The sequence below is a fragment of the Octopus bimaculoides genome, chromosome 20 (genome assembly GCF_046866305.1).
Source record: "Octopus bimaculoides isolate indiv1 chromosome 20, ASM4686630v1, whole genome shotgun sequence".
Classification (NCBI taxonomy): Eukaryota; Metazoa; Mollusca; class Cephalopoda; order Octopoda; family Octopodidae; genus Octopus; species Octopus bimaculoides.
In genome coordinates this window covers 39,800,630-39,823,691 of record NC_142947.1, presented here as the reverse complement: position 1 = coordinate 39,823,691, position 23,062 = coordinate 39,800,630, and the positions used below count along the sequence as shown (strand labels likewise).

At 34.2% G+C, this 23,062-nt stretch overlaps 1 protein-coding gene across 13 annotated transcripts in view; it reads right to left on the bottom strand.

The window, feature by feature from the left end:
* Nucleotides 1-23,062, bottom strand: part of LOC106873878 (uncharacterized) — a 383,411-nt gene that overhangs the window by 299,931 nt on the left and 60,418 nt on the right. For 2 of the 13 annotated variants that reach the window (XM_089338411.1, XM_052975052.2), the window contains exon 2: nt 12,294-12,482. The exons of the other annotated variants lie outside the window; for them this stretch is intronic. The gene's annotated coding sequence lies outside the window, so the exon portion shown is untranslated. The remainder of the gene's footprint in view (nt 1-12,293; nt 12,483-23,062) is intronic. 13 annotated transcript variants of the gene reach the window in all.

Genomic DNA, 23,062 nt, shown 5'->3' with positions numbered 1-23,062 from the left:
GTGTGTGTGTGTGTGTGTGTGTGTGTATGGCTAGTACATGTTTGACTTAACAAACTCGGTCGCTATTCCCTTAATAACTCCCGGAAATATTGACTCGATAAAGATTAATCGAACTAAATTTAAGGAACTCCCTTTATTCCAACTTTCATCTTAAAGAACAACTCCGTTTCCTTTAAGCATCGTCACACAATTGTCGGTTATAGAATGGGTTAACACATGAAATATCAATCGGAATGCCATAAAGTGTGGGTTTTGAACAGCATCACTCTGTTGTTAGAAGAAATTTTATGACTAACATTGAACCGTCTTCATATCACCCCATTATTGCTATGCACTGCTTTTGATATCGTGTCATAAAATGCCATGCATGGTTTACTGAATAGAATATATTTGAGAAACGATTGGACAAAAGGTGGGTTTATTTTAATCAGCTTGTTCAATGATGTAATTATTAAGACAGAATTGATCAATCTGAAATCCATATATTAGTGGTTTTTGCGCTATCAATATCCCCATGAATTGGGTTGAAACGAAATAAAGCACAGAATGACAGCACTTTATAATTTCTATATTGTCATTGTTTGTTTCCATATTGATAATTAATTTTCCAGTCGTAATAATAACATCGTAGAAAACTTCTACTTGCTCTTACAGCTTCATGACCAAATTCAGAAGCCTCTCGATAGACGCCCTTTTCAGACCCGTTCTGAATAGTGGTTCGCTAGCTTCGCTTTATGAATGCAATAAATACTTAGATTCTTATTTATACTAATAAACAAAGACATAAGTGAAGAAATCTCTGGGTAAAAATAGACGTTACTATGTAATGACAAGTGGCATTTTATCCCTCTTCGTGTGTCTAACAATCAATTAAGATCATACAGCAACGATAATCTTCTAATCCAGATACGTCTTCCGTTTCAATCAACTGGCATTCATTATATAAATAGCTTAATTACAAGTTATTAATAATTCGTAACTTATATCATTCAATCATAATATAATAGGCTTATAAGCTTATGAAACATAACTGTTTTCATTAAGATATTCTATGCACGGTTATAACTATGTATAAGGCGGCGAGCTGGTAGAATCGTTAGCGCGCTGGACAAAATGCTTAGCGGTATTTCGCCCATCGCTACGTTTTGAGTTCAAATTCCGCCGAGGTTGACTTTGCATTTCATTCTTTCGGGGAAGAGAAACTAAGTACCAGTTATGCACTGGGATCCATGTAATCGACTAGTCCTCTCCCCCGAAATTTCAGGCCTTGTGCCTATAGTAGAAAGGGTTATAACTAAGTATGCTTGTTTACATATTTATTTACGGGGACTAGTGAGACGATTGACGAAAATATACGGGAGAAGTATGTGAAAAGAAGAAATTGTAGGGAACATACTTTGGGGCATAATGCAGTAGGCCTGATGCTAAATGCGATGTCTGAAGTGTGCTCATTATGCGGAGAACGAAAGAAAGTGCGTGGAGTGATTAAGTATTATCTGAGAGACTATCGCACAAGAGTTTCTATCGCTGCATGCTGAAACAAGGCCAAGAGGTTTGGAGGTGGGGTAAGCCAAATAAAATATATCCCGGCACTCGAGTGTTGCTTGTTTCATTGACCCCGAAACGATGAAAGGCAATCTCGAACTTTACAGAATTTTAACTCAGAATGTAAGCACAGACAAAAAGCAGATAAGTATTTTACCTGGGGCGCTAACGACTCTGTAGCCTCTCCGCCTTTTCGAAACCTGTATAATAATAGACACAGTAAAGGCAGCGACAACAGACAATCCCTTCTCGACTTTATGCCAGGTCAAACATTCCGTCGAAAATTATATGCAACATCGTCTTACTACTCCGAAGAATATAAATAGCCACGTTGAAATTCATTTTTCGTGCCACAAAAGTTTTAATTATGATTGGTAAATATTTCTGGTACAGAAATGCCCAGATTTGCAACAGCGTTCGAATATCATGATATGAGTGCGCAATCTTATCAGGTGGTGCTATTAAGTTAGACATGGCCTGGACCAATCTTTGGTCGAAACATATCTCAGTTTATGTAAGATTATATATATATATATATATATATATATATATATATATATATATATATATATGTATGTATTTACATTTATATATATATATATATATATATATATATATATATATATATATATACGGGAGGTGGTGTTGAAGTGCTGAAGAGTTCCTGGCTTCGAGGGTATCACCAAACGCCTAGTGGGTGACCCAACTTCCCGTTTTTTTTATTTCTTTACAGAGCGTTCAAAAACTGAAGGAACGCTACAGTATGTGAATCTGAGAGAGAAATGTATTGAACAAAATCATAATTAAGTAATCTTTCTGTATTTTCTTTTACTCATTATATATATATATATATATATATATATATATATATATATATATATATATATGTATATATATTATATTATGTATATCAATATTATCTCAGTTATTGAAACTTTCGATAATTTGAATACGTTAATAGTTACGAGGGGTAGCAAAATTACACTAAAAAACAAGATATTCCAGCCGATTTACAGGTTGATATACCGAGTTAACGTGATACATTTTGAGAATATATGGATAATAACAACAAATGGAGCAAAACGCATGTCGCGACATGCGTTTTGCTCCATTTGTTGTTATTTATATGTATGTATGTATACACACACACACGTGAGTGTATGTGTGCATAGAGACAAACAGAGATATTCATCCTGCATAGGAAAGACAGAACTGTTAAAATAGCTAGATTTTGAATACTTTACCAGGTCTGCATTATTCATTTATTCATTTATTTATTTATTTGTTTGTTACTTATTCTGTTTGTTTGTTTGTTTGCTATCTGTGCCTAATATAGAATTTCAAAGAATATTGATTTCATGTGGTACAAGATCGTCATTTATATCGACAGAGATAGTAATAGATAGAAAGATGGGAATACACATGAGATTTAACAATTTCCATGATCATTTCGCCAACCTAGTGATAACTTAATTTTCGATTATAGCCTGTGGATTATTGTTTAGCTGTAATCGCACATTGAAGCTTACAACATAATGTTTAATAGTGCTCATACTAAATTTTAACTATTTGCTCTTATTTTCGTTTGGGGTTAATTATCGTTGACACATCGATTCCAGATAGAATATCGTGTTACTTTACACTTTAATTATGAAATCATAGGTTCTGTGCTCATCGATCTAAGTTGATGGAAATTTTTCAATAAAGGAGACATGTCTGTTCAATTGTATGTGTGAAAGGAAAGGCAATTATACATAACGTTAGAGAAAGAAGGCATGAATCCAAAGCTGAATGAACGATAACTCGATCACCCATGCAGGACTAGTAAATCGATAACCGTCACTGTGTTTGGTATTCATGTAATCCTAAAAGGCGATCCATGGTTATTAATGGCTAACAAATATCAAGAGTTAAACAAATATCAACAGTTAGAATACAGAGGATCTACAAGACCAGCGCTGAAAATACAGAGAGAGAGATTTACATGATAATAAGCGTATTAAAAGCTGTCAGCAACTGATGGCGATAAATATGCTTTTTATTTTTCTAAGCAGTAGGTGCAGGCATGGCTGTGTGGTAAGCAACTTCTTTCCTAACCATATGGTTCTGGGATCAGTCCCACTGCATGGCACCTCGTGTAGGTGTCTTCTACTGTAGCGTCGTGTCGTCCAAAGCATTGTGAGTGGATTTCGTAGACGGAAACGAAACTGAACGAAGCTCGTCGTGTGTCTCTGTCTGTCACTAGCACTATCGCCCGACAACCGATGCTGGTGTGTTTACGTCCCCGTTCGGCAAAAGAGACCGGTAGAATAACTCCTACGGTCGATTTGTTCGACTAAATATGATGCTACAGCATGGCTGCAGTCAAATGCAGTCTTATAAATTTCCATGTAACTTAACTGCCTCACGCACACGCATAGACACATACATACAAGTAATTACGTATAAATATGTGTGTTTATATATATATATATATATATATATATATATATATACATATATATATATATATATATATATATATATATATATATATATATATATATATATATATACATATATATATATATATATATATATATATATATATATACATATGTGTGTGTGTAAGTATGTATATGTATATATAAACATATAAATATATATATATATATACATATATATTTATATGTATATATATATATATATATATATATATATATATATATATATATATATATATATATATATATATGTATGTAGTAGTCTAATGTAAGAATGTTGTTGTCAGTGACTTCGAAGTTTTGACAACCTTAGATGTTGAGTTAACTGGATGAAACATCGAAGTCACTGTCAAGTACATTCTTGCATAGGAATTATAAATTTCTATAGAGTACACCACTGTCATCGACATAAACGATTCATCGACCGCCACCTCGATCGCCATCACCACAGCAAATATTGCTGGCTTTCGGCCAAAATTTTATTTTCTTCTCTTAGTAGTGAAAGTTAACGAGACTCCATATAAGAGTAATGCTAAAAAAAGCTAAAATAGTGACTTGTTAAAACATTTACATCAGTTTGTATAAAACTGCATAAGGTTGATATTTTTTTGACAAAAAAAAATATATATTTTCTAAATGAAAATGGTTACATGAACATTTACTGTCACATCCATAGTAGTAGCAGATTAATGTTTTCTATTTAGTTAAAAGGTAAAAATATTACATACCTCTGGGTAGTAATGATGTCTAAATAACTGCTGAAAAAATCTGTGTGAATTTACCAATCCATTAAAAGATGAGTGAATGGTAAAAGCGAATGTACAGTTTAATAATTTATTTGTAACCAAGGAATATGAAACACAAATATGGTTTAAATTTAATTCAAGCTCGAAAGGAGAATGGCAAAATTCTTTAAGTGCAATAGTTATGCAAATAAATACATTTACATGCTTGCTATAAAGAAGTTAGGATATTGAAATATAATAAAATATATATAATTTTCTCTTCTGTCAGTGAGAAACTATGATATAATTATTTATCACACAGCGAGAAACTGAATTTTTCTTATACATCTAAGGAATAGTGCACACTGCTAAGATTTATTTTTCAACCCTAGGACACATAAAACCAGTTAACGAGTTTCCGAGATTACAACAGTACCCCTCAACGGGACGCTAGTCCCTTGCAGGCTAAAAAGCCAGGAATTTACAGGGAAGTGGGTAATCCATGTAGATGGACTCTCGTTCTCGTCTATTTTAGCGGTTCCAAAGATAAAGGATTTGAATTCAGAGCGTAAAGAGCCTGCAGAAATGCCGTTAAGTATTGCGCAACGTGCAACTTTTAAGTCAACTAACCGCCTCTATGGAAAACTACAGGCAACTAAAGTAACGTTTAATTAAAGTATTAAATAACGACGTTATTATGGTGGTTGATGTAATTAAACTATTAGTTTTCCACAATAAAAAAAATAAATATCTGGGAATTTTTTTAGAATTCATTGAAAAATAATTCCATCGTATTAATGTGCCCCGTAAGGGTAAAGACATTAATTGCGTAAATCAAAGAATGTGTCAGGAAATTTGAGTGAATCCGTTCACGTTATAGAAATCCAATATAATACCGAGGATTATCATTTGAATGAAAATCAATAACGGATTTATGAGATGCCAATAACTGAAATTAAATATCCATTGATCTAATGATTGCATTGAAATAAAATGGATGTAACTCGGGTGCAAAAAAACAATGCAGTAAATGAAGAAAAAAATAAGCGTGGTACAATTTTCGTAAAATCATACCTATATCCAAATATATTGAATGGAAACATATGACAATCTTACCTGCAGCCATAAAAAATACATTTCTAACTTTGTAAAATATAATTGTCTCGATTATAATTCAAACGGACTGAGTTTTTATCGGGAAGTTAGTAATTGAGAAATAAGTTGTGTAAATACCATGGCATCAACCACGTTGTGAATTAAGACTAAGTCAGAAACTAGTGAAGGACGTTTGAAAATAATCTTATTCTTGGAAAATGATCGCTGAAATTTTCCGTATTTAATAGCATTACATACGCGCGGTTATTAGATGCACCGCGATTTCAGGAGCATTTATTCAGGAAGATATGTTCAGAGCATCAAAACGTGTTGTATATATAATGCAATCTAGCATTGTATTACAATACAAAGTAAAACAAGTTCCTTTGCTATATTCAGATTTTGAGAGGAGGGTTAAGTCGACTACATACACCTAAATAAAGGACTGGTACTTACTTTCATTTGCCCCAAGAGAATGAAATGCAAAGTCGACCTCGGTGGATATTGACTTTAAGAATGTAGAAACAAACGAAATACAGCTATGCATTTTGACAGATGTGACAATCATTCTGCCTTAAATACGGTAGCAAAATATTAAAGTAAGAAAGGTAAGTAAATAATATTCAAAGTGACTTAATAACATTTAAAGTAACTAAATACCAATCAAAAAGTAACGAAATATTATTCAAGTAACGAAATAATATTCGAATAAAATGTTATTTAATTATCATATTCTTAATGCGGCACAGTAAAATTTTATTCTATGTGGAAATTGATTTGTGATAAATATTTATCTTCAAGGTCTATTTATTTCGTAATATATAAATACTTTACTATTTATGTTTATTAAACGCTTGGTCTATAATCTATAAACATATGTCTATATTCGAAACAATCGAACACCAATATTCAACATATTCTCTGTTATAACTTAATTTCGAAAGAATTGTTACATATATTTAGACGCTTATCTCAGATAACATATTTATTCCTCGTGAACAAATGAAAAATTAGTTTACATTCGAATTCTTTCATGTTCTACCATTTCCTCCATTTCCGATATAAAACCATTGCCTTTTTTGAACAGATGTCAATCATATCATGTAAAGCCGTAAATGTATAAAATTCCGTACCCAGTAGCTTATTCCTATCGATTCCACACCATATCTATACGCCGGAATATAGTCCGTTTCCTATCCTTCGATCGATTCTGTTTCCCCACTTTCGTTTCCTTTCATCTCATTCTCCTTTATTCTCTACAGCTCTTAATATGTTATTTATTGTTCTTTCCAGTCAGTTGACCGTGTTCATCTGTTATTACTATGATGTTGTTTAATTTGTAATGTTAACAGTTACATAAAAGCCTTTGTGATATCAATACATTGATTCTTACTTTGAGAAGAAATGATGCAGTATGCTGGAACTAATGCGCTACTGCCAGGTATAAATAACATCGTTAACGAAACACACACGCAAACACCAAACACAAACCCATACACACGCATAGATATACATTTACATATACGCAACATACAAACACACGCAAGAATATATAAGGAGCTATTACGAAATAGCAGAGCATTTCTCTCGTTGTGCTACGAAGATACACACTTACGAACGCACGCACAATCGTATGCACATACATACACACAGACTTGAACATTTCGATCATCCTGACGGTTTTAGAATTTAAGGTTGAAATGACATAACATAACATATACAAATACGTTGAGAAACGGAGGTATCAGTAATATATCGTATTCATAACCCCATTTAGACAATACACTGACATATAACATGAAAGTTAGCTTAATTTGCCACGAATCTAAATTAATTGCAAAATACGAGGTTGTATCAAAAGGTTCCCGGAATAGTTATGTTTAATAAAAAAAAAAAAATTTATTTACGTAAGTCTTAAATATTATATAATAACTCGCATCAGCATTTTATCTCTCACTTCTTTCAGTCACTGGACTGCAACCATGCAGAGGCACAGCCTGGAAATGTTCGAGTCGAACAAATTGACTCGAGTATATATTATGAAACCTGGTCCATATTATATTGAACTTTGTTACCGAACTGCCATTTTGTGGGTAAGTTAACAAACCACGAGAGATAGGTACAGGACAAAATACCAAAAGAAAATAACTCGTTCGTCAGTTGTCGACTGCTTTACAACTAACTATTTCGTGCTTTCAACGACATGATAGGAAAACTTCATAAGACCAAAGCATCCAGAAATGTTGAAAATACAAAACATGTGGAGAGTTAGGACTTCGAACGAACAAACAACAACAGAGTGGACGTACAAAATCAACAATCGCCGAATACAGACATTAAGGGCCGTTAGGCCAAGACGAATTGTAATGGGTAACGCCTGGGACATATTTTTAAAGGAAATAGATGAGAAGAATATAGCAGAAGAGAAAAAAAATGTCGGGAGGTGAGAGAAATGATGACCAGCGCGGTGCTGTTTTGTCCTTAAAAGACAGGGCGACAGAAATGGCCTTTAGTCACGTGTGCGCAACAGGTAGGAGGAAGGGGGACAAGAGAGAGGAGGCAGGAAAGAAACAAAGTGGGTGAGGAGAATATATATATATATATATATATATATATATATATATATATATATATATATATATATATATATATATATATATATATATATATATAGGGGCGTGCAAACGTTGGTATGCAATAGTATAACATGAATGTTACAATATTTAATTCCTTAAAATTATTATCATATTAAATTAGTATCATTTTTTTAATATTTTGAGTGTCATTAATCATAATAATTCATTTGTCACAACTATAATAATACTTTTATCGTAACTTTTAATTTGTTTGATAACGATAAATGAGTATTGTACTTTTTCTCCTTTGTCGTAACTGTATACCTACATATATAAAAAAAAAAATTGGACGTAGACCGTGACTCGGGGCGGGGCATGTGTCTATCATGGAGTATTCCATTATTTCTTACCTTTTCAAAGACAGTAGATTATATTTAAATGCTATTTCTCAGCTATCGTACAATCACGTGCCAGCAACCATTTCATCTGGAATTTATTGTAGACTGAATTCTGACAACTAAACGCATTCATGCTCAGATTGTAGCTTAAAGTTTTTATTCTTTTCTGTCTGCTTTCTTTTGTTCAAATTTAATGCTTTCGACAGAAAGGAGCTGGAAACGTGTTAGAATATATTTATCGATAATCTTGCAGCTGTTAAAAGCGGGAAATAGCTGTTTCATTTAACGTATCAATTTAGGAAATAGCTACAATAGCTTTTTCTACACAATGTACTACTAATATTAACAGACGCCAATTTAATCTGTTCTTTTTTTGCTTGTCTTGGTCGCTCAGAACTTAATCACTTCCATATATATTCTTAATTGTCATTAACATTTACTTTAATACTTAGAAAATAAAATCAACTACAAGTCAAATATTTCCGGTAAAAACGTTTGCATTTAATGTACGCGATCAGTACTAAAGCTAAAGCTAGAGTAGTTTATGTGTATGACAGTCAGTAGAAATTTTCTAACATTTAACAATGAGTGACGCATTTGTTCGTATGTTACTGTGATAGAAAATATGTATATCCGTTAGCTTTTACTCTTTAAACCAATTACACTGCCGTCATGCTGGGATACTGCCTTCAGAGTTTCATTCGAACAAACCCATCCGAGTATTGTTTTTATTAGAGCCTGGTACTTGTTCTCTCGGTCACTGTAGTCAGAGGGCTGTCTTTGGGTATCTTTCTATGTAAATACGTATCTTTCTATATATCGATACTTCAAACTAATAAAACCAATAGTGGCTGTGTGATAAGAACCTTGCTTCCGGTTTATCGTTATTCAGCTGAATTGTTGGTTTTGTTTGTGATAGACGGGATGACGGGACGCCATGGAATTACTCAATTTTGCGCAGTTAGGGAACAGAACAGGAGCTGCTTAAAATAAAAATCTTTCAGTCAAGAGTACAGTTCAATGAACGTTCGTGGATTTGAAACAATAATTTTAAGACTAGGATCGCAATACCCAAAACACTAAGCCGTACGATCCCACATACATATTCATACAAACATATATATATATATATATATATATATATTTATATATGCGTGTGTGTGTGTGTGTGTATGTGTGTGTGTGTGTGTGTGTGTGAATACACATATTCATGTGATAACACTCATATTCAAACACACATAGACAACCTGAAGACAATTGCAATTCCTCTTAAAAACTTTTTCAAACTCTCTGAGCCCTAAGAGAATAATTTTCAGACAGTAACTATTTCTTACGACAAATTCATGAGAGAACGCAATTCTCAGAAGTTGCAATCAGGTGAAAAGCATTTACAAAACTTACGAATAAAGACTATAACTTTCATATAGAATACATAATGACATATTGAACATTTACATTTAGTCGCTTCACTCATTTCGTTTGTGTTTATTTGCAAGAATATACCTATAAGTACACACACTGAAATACACCGTATATCTATCTCTTTAACTCTCCATCTATGCATATATATATATATTTATATGCACACACGCATACACACGCACATATATATTCAGTTGAAGCAGTGACTCAAGGATTCGAGTCACTGCCCCCCTTGCCCCTTGAGTACATCTGTCGTTTCTGCTAAATATTACTAAAAATATATATATATATACATACATATCTATATATATATATATATATATATATATATATATATATATATATATATATATATATATATATATATATATATATATATATATATATATATATATATATATATATATATATATATATATATATATATACATATATATATATATATATATAGATATGTATGTATATATATATATATATATATATATATATATACATATATATATATAGATAGATAGATAGATGTATATATGTATTTATGCATGTGTGTGTGGTGTGTCTGTGTCTGTGTGTGTATGTATATGTATACATGTATATTTATATATATATATATATATATATATATATATATATATCTGTATATTTAAATATATATATATATATGTATATTTTTATATATATATATATATATATATATATATATATATATATATATATATATATATGTATGTATATATATATGTATATTTACATATATATACATGTATATATATATGTATATATACGTATACATATATATACATATGTATATATAGATGTATATATCTATCTATATATATATGAGTGTGTGTATAAATATATATATGTACGTATATCAATAAGTATATCTATACATCTCCCTTATCATATGTGTATGCATTGTGTATGCTTGTGGGTATGTTAATAGAAGTGCGTGTGCATGTGTGTGTGTTTTTCTGTTTGTCTGTAAAAATCATCAGTCAAATTTAAGCATCAGTAAGAAAGATTTCCAATGTCCTGTCAAAATAGATTTATTATATTTATCAGTTATAATTGATAACTTGGTGATTATTGTTTGTCTCGTTTGAAGTTTATATTCTTTCTTTTTTAATTAAGTATAATTATGATTTAATATATGAATCTTGACATTAGTTTAGTTGCTAAAATCTGAGTACACAGAGATTTGTTTTTTCAGTAAGCAGTGGATATTTTTGTGACCCTTAAATTTATGAATGGCCATGTCGAAAGGGTTCCCCACTACCACCACCACCATCACCACCAGCCGAATAGTTTCCGATTTCAATCTCATTGCGTGGCACCTGTAAACTAGGAATGACCAAAGTCACGTGCGTGGATCTGGCAGACGAGATCTGAAAGAAACCCTTACTGAGTGTCTGTATGTCTGTATGTGTGTGTATGTGTGTGTGCATGCACCTTTGTGTCTGTATTTGCCATCCACTACCGCTTATATCCCTTTAAACTAGCGGTACAGTTGTAAAGAACGATAAACTAAGTATGTGGCTTAAAATAATAGCTGGCGTCTACGCCTTCAGTCCATTCACTGAAACAATAAAAAGATAGAAAATACCAGATAGTATGTAAGGGATTTTAAAATATTAGTTTAATGAAAGACAATTCAGGTTAGCATTAACCGAGTACTAGGAAAACCGCTAATCATCCATACCTTCTATATTGAAATGATGTGGTCCTTAATTATACCTCTCGGCAATTTATAGGGATTATTGAATGTTAACGGCGCCTACTGAGAGCGCTATAGAAGTTTAGATACCTTTCATATTTATAGAAATATGCCTTTGGTTGACGGCTATTTAGGAATTACTGTTCAGCCTTTGTCTAATAAGATGTGCATGGACTACAAGTAACGTGTTATAACATAACAAAATCCTTCAAAACGAGCGGGTTGGCAAAATTGTTAGCAAGCCGAAGAACACACACACACACACACACACACACACATATATATATATATATATGTATGTATATACGTGTGTATGTACATGCACATATACATACCTAAATGGTGAACTTCAACCGTCTCTAGCAATCAAATTTGCTCAACGGACATTGGTCTGTCCGAGGTTACAGTTGGAAACACTGGCACAAGGTGGCATGCTGCATGATTGAAAACGAAAGTACGTGGATACAATCGAGCTTCCTGATCTCTCCGCGATCCATTCCATTAATATAATATATGAAATTTGCCTATAGTGAAATCGAAACAAACTACCAGAATCAATAATACAAACAGTTCTTTAAGAGCACACACACACACACACACACACACACACACACACACACACACACACACACACACACGCACTCACACACACGCACACGCACACACATATATATATGTGTCACAATTAAGCAGTTGATATTCTCACTATCCGGCAGATAATTCGATCCCATTCGGAGTAATGCATCCATGGAAATATCTCGAGAAATAATCAAATTAAAAGTTCTACTTGGTGTGTATACATACAATACATACATACATACGTACATACATACATACACACACACACATATATATATATATATATATATATATATATATATATATATATATATATATATATATATATATATATATACCTACATATGTACACATATATGTACATATATATATACTACAAAGATACACACACACACATGTATGTATACGCACACACACAAGCACACACACACACACATACAGTTTATTTATATGAAATGAAATGAAATTGATGGGGATATAGCTCCTGTGTGTCATATTTCCGAAGTGAAACATGGCAGTCTATCACTTATGATAATGAAATTTATAAAAATTCTTTAAAATAACCTGTTTCCTATTTCATGCTCACTCCGTCTACTTCCTATGAAATCCAAACATACATTCACTACACATTCATATAAAATGCACATATATACATACATATCTAAGTGAGTATACATACATATTTTCATGATCTGCTAGAAATAGCAAATATTGTACTATTTTGCAGTCCCCAAACCTAGGGTCTCGTCTTAACACCTTCATGACGTTTTGTTGAAATTGTACAGCTGTAGACTCTGGTTATTTAACTTGTCAGAGTATTTCATTAGTGTCGACGGCGAGCTGGCAGAAACGTTAGCACGCCGGGCGAAATGCTTAGCGGAATTTCGTCTGCCGCTACGTTCTGAGTTAAAATTCCGCCGAGGTCGACTTTGCCTTTCATCTTTTCGGGGTCTATAAATTAAGTACCAGTTACTGGAGCCGGTGAAATCGACATAACCCCTTGTTTGTTCCCTCTGTTTAGCCCCTTGTGGGCAGTAAAGAAATAAGAGTATTTCATTAGTGTGTAAATTATTGTAAAGCATAAAAGCCACTCACACACAATGTTTCTGGCGGGTTGAACTTTCTGCCGATGATTACTATAACTTACGGTGAAGAGATTCTTAATCGCATGTTTCTGGGGTTGTCTCTGGAGGTGTATATTCTGCAAGTGAATATGATAACCTGCAGTGAAAGGATATAAAGCAAAAAGAAAACAATAGAGATACTGACGAATAAAATGTGACCAAATAGTTCCTTTCATTAGACATTTCCTTATCTGTATAAGCTTTAGCAAAGTAGTTATTACTATGTCGGATAATTGTAACCATTGACGTTCTTGTTAAGAAATTGCGATAGCAATTGAAAAACTACGGATTTCGTATTTTGTCACAACACAAGTAATTCCGCGAGAGACGTTAAGTCGATTGCATTGACTCTAGGGCTTCACTGGCAGTTTATTGTATCGACCCTGAAAGAATGAAAAGTCGAGCAGTAGTCAAAGAAGGTAAGGACTTATGTTCCCTCGAGCAGTGGTACTCAAAGTCGTAGTCCGTAAATAATGTAAATAATTACTCATGTTAATGCCAACATCGCGCACTGATTTCGATTGAGGAAATGCAAACACTCCTGGGCCAGTGTATCCTGTCTGCATTTCATTCAGCTTTTGAGCTGATAGCGCAGGGCTTTGACTTTTCCAACATGAATCTGCATGTTATTGTCCTCAGTACACCTGTAAATTGCGACCAACTCCTATTACAAGAGCGCAGAATTTCCATGCTTCTCCCTCACTATCGTATTTCTCTTTCTATCAGCATTTTTCTTTATTTTTCTTTCTCACTTTCTTCTCTCTCTACTACATCTATATTTTCCAATCTTAATTTTTTTCCCCTCCATACATCAGATCGAAAACTAGATTGAATGCCGCATCAGTACAAAGTAGCATGTGAAATATTACTTACATATCACTGCGTGGTTAAAATACTTGACTTCGCAACAATGCCTTCAGTTCAAAGACCAATGCATAGCATTTCGAGTCCCTACCACTTTTTAAATTGTGCGGGAATTACTGTGTTCTCTTACGAAGTTCTTTTTTATGTTTCTAGAATACATACGTGTAAATTTTCAAAGTAAGGACATATCTTTTTTAACATCATAGAATGACGTTATAACTTTTATTATTTGTAGACTAATATCCGCTGAGGTTGACTTTGCCTTACATCCTTTCGGGGTCGATTAAATAAGTACCATTTACGCACTGGGATCGATGTAATCGACCTAATCCCTTCCCACAAGCCGCCCTTGTGGAAAAATTTGAAATATTTCTTTGTAGACTAATAATGAATTTTCACCGAAATCATGGCACCCTATTACACTCACAAAGATTGTTCAGAGTTAATAACCTCAGCTCAAAGTATGACAGCTGTTCTAAATATCTTCTGTTGAGACAAACAACATTACAAATTTGCACATCATTTCAGCTTTCTATGCAATCACTCTATATCACGCTCGTATTTTCATCATCTTTTCCATCAAGTCAGTCTTAGACAAAACCACACAGATATCTAATTAAACTAATTGGACAATAATTATTCTTTCTTAATCTTCTTTCCTTTTTCCCTCCACCATTTATTGATGTTTTCTTGTTTTGAAAGTGGTATTGACACTTAAGTTTGTACAATAAGTGTTTTCTCTTCATTTATTAGTTATTTCGTAAGCTTTGGTTATTAGGTTCCAGTATTTATCTTCAATAAGGTGGTGAAGTAGCAAGAACGTTAGCACGCCAAACAAGCTGCTTTACGATATTTCCTCTGTCTTAACCGTCTGAGCTTAAATTTCGCCTAATGCGACTTCGCCTTTCTTTAGAAAGAATGAAAGACAAAGGGTCAATGAATGACTTAAGGTCGGTGTAGCCGTCTTACCTCGCTTCCTCAAAATTTCTGGCATTGTACCAAAATTTGAATCCAGTATCTGTTTTACATAAGGCGGAAAACTGGCATACTTCACAGTATTTCAACCGTTTTTGCGTTGTGTATTTCAATTGTGTCGAGAGGCGACTTTGCCTTTCGTCGTTTCGGGGTCAATAAAGAAGTACCAGTGGAACACTGGGGTCGATGTAACCGACTCACCTCCGCCCCCACTAGAACTAATGGCCTTCTGCCAAAGTCTGAAGGGAGTTTTTTATCTTATATAAGGCGGCTAGAAAGCACACGGATCGAAATGTTTTGCGTCATTTCGTCCGTAATCGCATTATTCGTTCAAATTCCACGTGAGTCGACTTCACCATTCATCCATTCGGGGTCGACAGAATAAGAACCAATTGAGTAATGGAGTTTATGTAAATGTCTTATCCCGTCTCCTGCAATCGCTGATCTTGTGCCAATGTTTGAAACCAATTGTTATCTAATAATGCGGTGATGTGGCAGAATCGTGAACAAGTTTGTGTGAATCATTCATCAGAGCGGTGTCTCATCCTGTGAGGACTATATACGCCACAAAAACCGGTCTTATGAGCTTCTGGCTCGGGAAGGACCTTAATATTTGTTACATGTAGCGATAGTTTTGATAATTTCAGTAATCTTACTCTTCTCTTTTCCTTTTTATTTTTTGTTACTTTCTTAAACTGTGTACATTATCCATTCCTTTCTAAGTGCCATAAGCATCCGATCCAAAGTTTTCATTCGAGTAACTGCGTATTTTTTGTAAAACTTTATAGAATTTCTGCACTACATCATTATTCTAATCGCTTGTTGACGCGTATATTTTGATGATTAAGACGTTATAATTTTTTAGCTGCCACTCCTAAGGCAGATTTATACACCATAAAGCCTGCACCATTTGCATGTTTACTGCACACTTCCGTAGCTCATATTTCACCATATTATCGCTTATAAATTTTCCCCAATTTCTCCATCATGTTTCAGCGTGAGATTGGGAAACATCCTCTTAATGGGTTAGTTGTTATACTTCTATAGACTGATAACGATTTTATACATATATAAATGCAATATAAATGCAATTTTTACAATATTAAAATTCAGATTTTGTTAACATATCTACATTCCTGTTTTCAATGGGCTGATAATCTGGTGGTGCATAACTCCCATCCAAAGATATTTTGCTGTAAGTTAATTTGTTAGAGAGATTCCTCTACACTTCAATAGGATTTATATATATATATATATATATATATATATATATATATATATATATATATATATATATATATATATATATATATATCATGGTCGTATCTTCGCCATTTTTTCATCCGAAAAGCAAAAATATATACGTCACTAAATCGGAGGATGCTATTCAGCACCAGTATATTTGTGTGTATATATATATATATATATATATATATATATATATATATATATACAAAGTATCAGACTTGCCACGAAGTGATTTCACCAAACATTTTCCGTCTCCCAAATCCACTGACAAGCCTTTCTTCTGCCCGAGGCTATAGAAGTAAACATTAGCCCAAAGTGCCATCCAGTGGGACTGAATCCGGAACCATGCGATTGGGAAGCCACGCCTTAGAATATATCGACGACGGCTACCACCCTTGTTTGGAAAAATCAGTAATCCGAAATATTTTCGGAGTTAAATGTTACAGAAAATCGATGTTTGAATCTTTAGCTCGGCCGAGAAAATATGTTTAATAATGCAAGTTTAATCGGAAAGCTGCGATGGCTGTAAGTGGAAAGCCAGGACCATAAGTGTACTCAGGAATGACCTCTGGGTAAAAACAATAATCCGTTAACAGTGTTTCTGACAACTACATACACACATGCATACGAGAACGCAAAGAAATAGATTCACACGTTTATCAAATGAGAAATTAAAAGTCGTATATGCACACACGCCAGTAACCACATATACACACGCACAACAGCAGTACATCCACAGCGTATACATACACTAATACACAAAATAAATCATTTATACACACACTAACATACATATACTGACACACTAACATTATTGTACACACACACACACACACACACACACACATATATATATATATCTATATATATACTCTAACACAGTAACAAAAATATGTTTACACATTAGCACACTAATAGGCATATATATGCACACGCAGACAAACACAAAACCGTCAGGAAAGACAGAAGTTGGACTTCCTTCTAATGAAAGCAAATCAATCAGATTTATCGATCTCTGATAATTTCAGTTGTATTCAACACTGATTTTATTGGCCCTTGTTTGTAAACAACAATTTTCACGACGAGAGCAGCAGCAGAAGCTGCACTATCAGCAGTAAATACGTGCCACAACATAAGAAACAGCTGCAAGAACAAAAGAAGAGCCTCTAGTAGCAGCAGCAGCAATTTCAGCAACAACGACAGTAACATCCTCTGGTGAGAAATCATAGAAAAAATCGGGTGTAGAACGTTCAGGTGTCCATCAACAACAACGACCAAGACGACGACGATGACAAACGCAAAGCAGCCATATTGATAATCGAGATAGGCAGAGGCATGGCACTGAGGTTAGTTTCCGAAGTTCGCTTTACGACTGAGTGATTCTGATATTTATTTTATCGAGCGCGAAAGTCAACATGGACGAAATTTGAACTCCAAACGTAAAGACGAACGAAACACTTCTAAGCATCTAGTCTGGTGTGCTAACGATTCTGCCGCCTCGTCGCCATCAGCAACAAAAATGAAAGGAATACAGGAAGAGCGTCAATGACAATGGCATAGACCTCAACAATAATAACAGGAGGAAAAACATCAACAATAAATTTAAGACAATAGCACCTCAAGCCACAACATCACAACAGCAACAACTACTTTAACAAGAACTACAGCAATAATGAAACAATACCAGAAAAGGCAATATCATCAGTGAATATTTGATTCAAGGAATGATATTTTTGACGTGTAGCTCCATCAGCGAAAGCTTCGTCAGACAATAGCATATTTAATAAAGCAACAGACATTGGATAATATAATTCTAGTTTTGTACGGCTTGAAAACTTCTTTTTAATATAAAGATAACTTGGTGCTAAACAACAGCAGTAATTACTTAAGTACAGAAATGCCTGCCATAATGAAAACTAGAGCAGCAGTAAAAGCAGTGAAAAAAATTGATACAGCATCAAGAAGAAAGAAATATAATCCGAGCAACCAACAACAGTAATAACATGAAGTATAAAAAGCGAAAGATATCAACAAAAGAAATGACAGAAACAGAGAGTAATCGCGTTCAATAAAAAGAAAAAATGACAAATGAAAATAATGAATGAAAAGTGAAGTACAGCACGTAGAGTAAACCACAGAGTGGTCATATCCAGAATGCTTTTTTTACAAGGGCTACTCAGTCAGGTTTGATTCGTAATGCAACGCAAAATCTATTCAGGAAGCAGACGCCATGTTTTTTTTGGATCAGGGACTGTAAATATTATTGTGTACAGTCACAAATACCTAAAATCCACAATCAGCAGTGGAGACGGGAACGTGGCTGTGTGTGATTAAGCTGATCGCCTTCTAACTCTGCGTGATATCGTGGGCAAATATCTTCTATCACTTCTACCAGAGTCCTGAACCGATCAAATCCTTGTGAGTGAATTTTTCACATGGAAACCGTGTGGAAGCCCCTCGTATATATATATATATATATATATATATATATATATAGTTGGAATTTACAAAAAAGAACAAAAAGCAAAAGACGAAGACCGGTGTATAAACAAGAAACAGATATATTAGTTTAACACTCGGGTAGGGAGAAGGGCTTTTACGTTTGTTTCGAGTCTACGCTCTTCAGCAGAAAGGAACACAGAAATAAACAGGGAGAGAAAATAAAATAAATGTAGAGAGGGAAAATTAAAAAGGTTTCGTGGCTAGCAATCAATCATGGCGAATGCCGATATATATATATATATATATATATATATATATATATATATATATATATATATATATATATATACATATAAAAGGGTAAAGGATTATCAATTTATTAATTAATAAATCAATTAACAATTAATAATTTTTACCAAGCCCATCGGTATGTGAGCACCATTATTGGTGGAGAACTTATTTAAAAGCTCATATATATTTATAAATATAATTAAGGGATCAGCAAATATTTGCTTCACCAAATACCGAAGTTCAGAAATAGCAGCTAAAAAAGCTGAGAATCCCACAGATAGCATCACTTGTAACTCACAAAGGCAAAAACATATATATGCTTGTGTGTGTGTGTGTGTGTGTGTGTGTGTGTGTGTGTGTGTGTGTGTTCATTCCCAACCACTGGAAAACCGGTGTCGGTTTGTTTACATCCCCGAAATGTAACGGTTCATCAAAAGACAATGATAGAATAAGTTCCAGATTTTTTTTAAAAACTATTGAGGTCGATCTTTTCGACTACACTCATCATTAATGACAGTGCCCCAACATGGCCGCAATCCAATGACTAAAACAAGCAAAAGATAAGAACATCAAAAATTTTAACAGCAAAATTATCCAAAACAAAAAAAAAAAGAGAAGAAGACTTATGCCAGAAATTTTTAAAAAATGGTGATATATTATTAACATCGATGACGAAACAGAACAAGAAGAAAAGGAAGTAACGTAGCATTAGCGGAAGCAGAGAAAGTACGCTTGCAATCTAGAAACAAAAATCATCAACGTATCAAGATAACACGTAAGCAGAACATGAAGAGCAGCCATTAAAGTAACAACGCGCAGAAATGTACCTTTAGAATTTATAACAGAAATGAAAAAGAGGAAAGATAAAAACAAGCAAAAATACAGCGGATCAACTGCAGCCATTACGACAATACATATAATTTCAATATCCACGGTGATATTCACTGTAATTCACGCAATAACCTGCATAGCAGCATCAAGATTAAATTTGCCAGCCATTATAGATAGAAAGGCCGTTCAAAAATCCAATGATAACCTGGACAATAATGTACGAAACTATGGGACTTTGTTTCCATACAACGGTTATGTACAGAACACTACAAAGGAGAGCAAAGGTACTACGTAGCAAAAGACCATACTGTGAAGCGCTACTTCCGTACAAAGGAAGACTAAACGACATTAGGGAGCACTGCTACAATTCTACGAAGGAGTGCTGAAAAGTTCTTCAATGTAAAGGTATCGTGAAGGGCCTGGCTGGCGCCCAAGCTTTCGAGTTCTTTCATAGGACTTAGAAGAACTGTTGCAATAAGTGTATGAATCTGAAAGAGGAATATGTTGAATAAAATCATAATTAATTGATGCTTCTGTTTTTTCTTTTACCCAGAGCCAGGCAGTTTTCAGCACCCCCTCATATATATTGGCATACTATTAGAAAAACTGAAGGATCGTTGCAATAAATGCATGAATCTGAGAGGGAAATATGTTGAATAAAATCATAATTGATGCGCCTGTTTTTTTCTTTTACCCAAGGCCAGGAAGCTTTGAGAACTCCCTCATATATGTTGGCATACGATTAGAAAAACTGAAGGACTGCTGTAAAAAGGTGTTCAAATCTGAGCGAGTAATATGTTGAATAAAATCATAATTGATGCGCCTGTTTTTTTCTTTTAACCGAGGCCAGGAAGTTTTGAGAACTTCCTCATATATGCTGGCATACGATTAGAAAAACTGAAGGACCGCTGTAAAAGGGGTGTGTATCTGAGAGTGTAGTATGTTGAATAAAATCATAATTAATTGATCTACCTGTATTTCCTTTTCCCCAAGGCCAGGAAGTGTTCACCACTCCCTCATATGTTGGCATACTATTAGAAAAACTGAAGGACCGCTGTAAAAGGGGTGTGTATCTGAGAGTGTAGTATGTTGAATAAAATCATAATTAATTGATCTACCTGTATTTCCTTTTCCCCAAGGCCAGGAAGTGTTCACCACTCCCTCATATGTTGGCATACTATTAGAAAAACTGAAGGACCGCTGTAAAAGGGGTGTGTATCTGAGAGTGTAGTATGTTGAATAAAATCATAATTAATTGATCTACCTGTATTTCCTTTTCCCCAAGGCCAGGAAGTGTTCACCACTCCCTCATATGTTGGCATACGATTAGAAAAACTTAAGGACCGCTGTAAAAGGGGTGTGTATCTGAGAGTGTAGTATGTTGAATAAAATCATAATTAATTGATCTACCTGTATTTCCTTTTCCCCAAGGCCAGGAAGTGTTCACCACTCCCTCATATGTTGGCATACTATTAGAAAAACTGAAGGACCGCTGTAAAAGGGGTGTGTATCTGAGAGTGTAGTATGTTGAATAAAATCATAATTAATTGATCTACCTGTATTTCCTTTTCCCCAAGGCCAGGAAGTGTTCACCACTCCCTCATATGTTGGCATACTATTAGAAAAACTGAAGGACCGCTGTAAAAGGGGTGTGTATCTGAGAGTGTAGTATGTTGAATAAAATCATAATTAATTGATCTACCTGTATTTCCTTTTCCCCAAGGCCAGGAAGTGTTCACCACTCCCTCATATGTTGGCATACTATTAGAAAAACTGAAGGACCGCTGTAAAAGGGGTGTGTATCTGAGAGTGTAGTATGTTGAATAAAATCATAATTAATTGATCTACCTGTATTTCCTTTTCCCCAAGGCCAGGAAGTGTTCACCACTCCCTCATATGTTGGCATACTATTAGAAAAACTGAAGGACTGCACACCCTCGTACATAAAACTACAAAACCGTACGAGGTACTAGTGCAAAACTGCGTGATGCCACTGTATACTGAAACACTACGACTCATGTCTATTGTTATATATTATTCCATAAAACCAACCACCGGGTCCAATAACGCTTTCTGATATAGGCAAATGGCTTGACATTTTGGAGAGATAGTCGATTACTTTGCCCCCCCCCCCAGTACTTGACTATTACTTGTTATATTGACCCCGAAATGAGGAATAGCAAATTCGACCTCGACGGAATTTGAATTCAGCACATAAAAACAGAAGAAATGCCGTAAAACATTTTGTTGGGGTCTGTAAAGACTCTGTCAACTCGCACCAGGTTGAAAAATGACAAGAGCAACTTAAAAATTTATCACCTTATTCCTTAGTCAAAAAAGAACCTCTAAGTTCTTCCTTGACCAGATAGAAGTAGTAGCTAAATTTATACTCTATCCTCTTAAAAGCTGAAATGCACACTGATTCATGTACACGAAGACGCATTTTACCTAAGAGAAAAACAAAAACAAAAAAAGACAGGACTGTTTGACTGGAATTACTTTGACTATAGTCTGCTCAGGGAATGCAGACCCAGGGTTAAACAGCTTCAACAACAACAACAACAGCAACAGCATCAATAATACTTACAGCATCGTTCATAACACCCATGTCATGAGACACAGAAACTGCGAGACAATTTGCGACACTGCAGTAGTAATCACAACAACAACAACAACAACAGCTACTACAAACCACACAAGAATAACTGTAATTATCCAAATGAATCAACAACAACGATGACATCACTAAA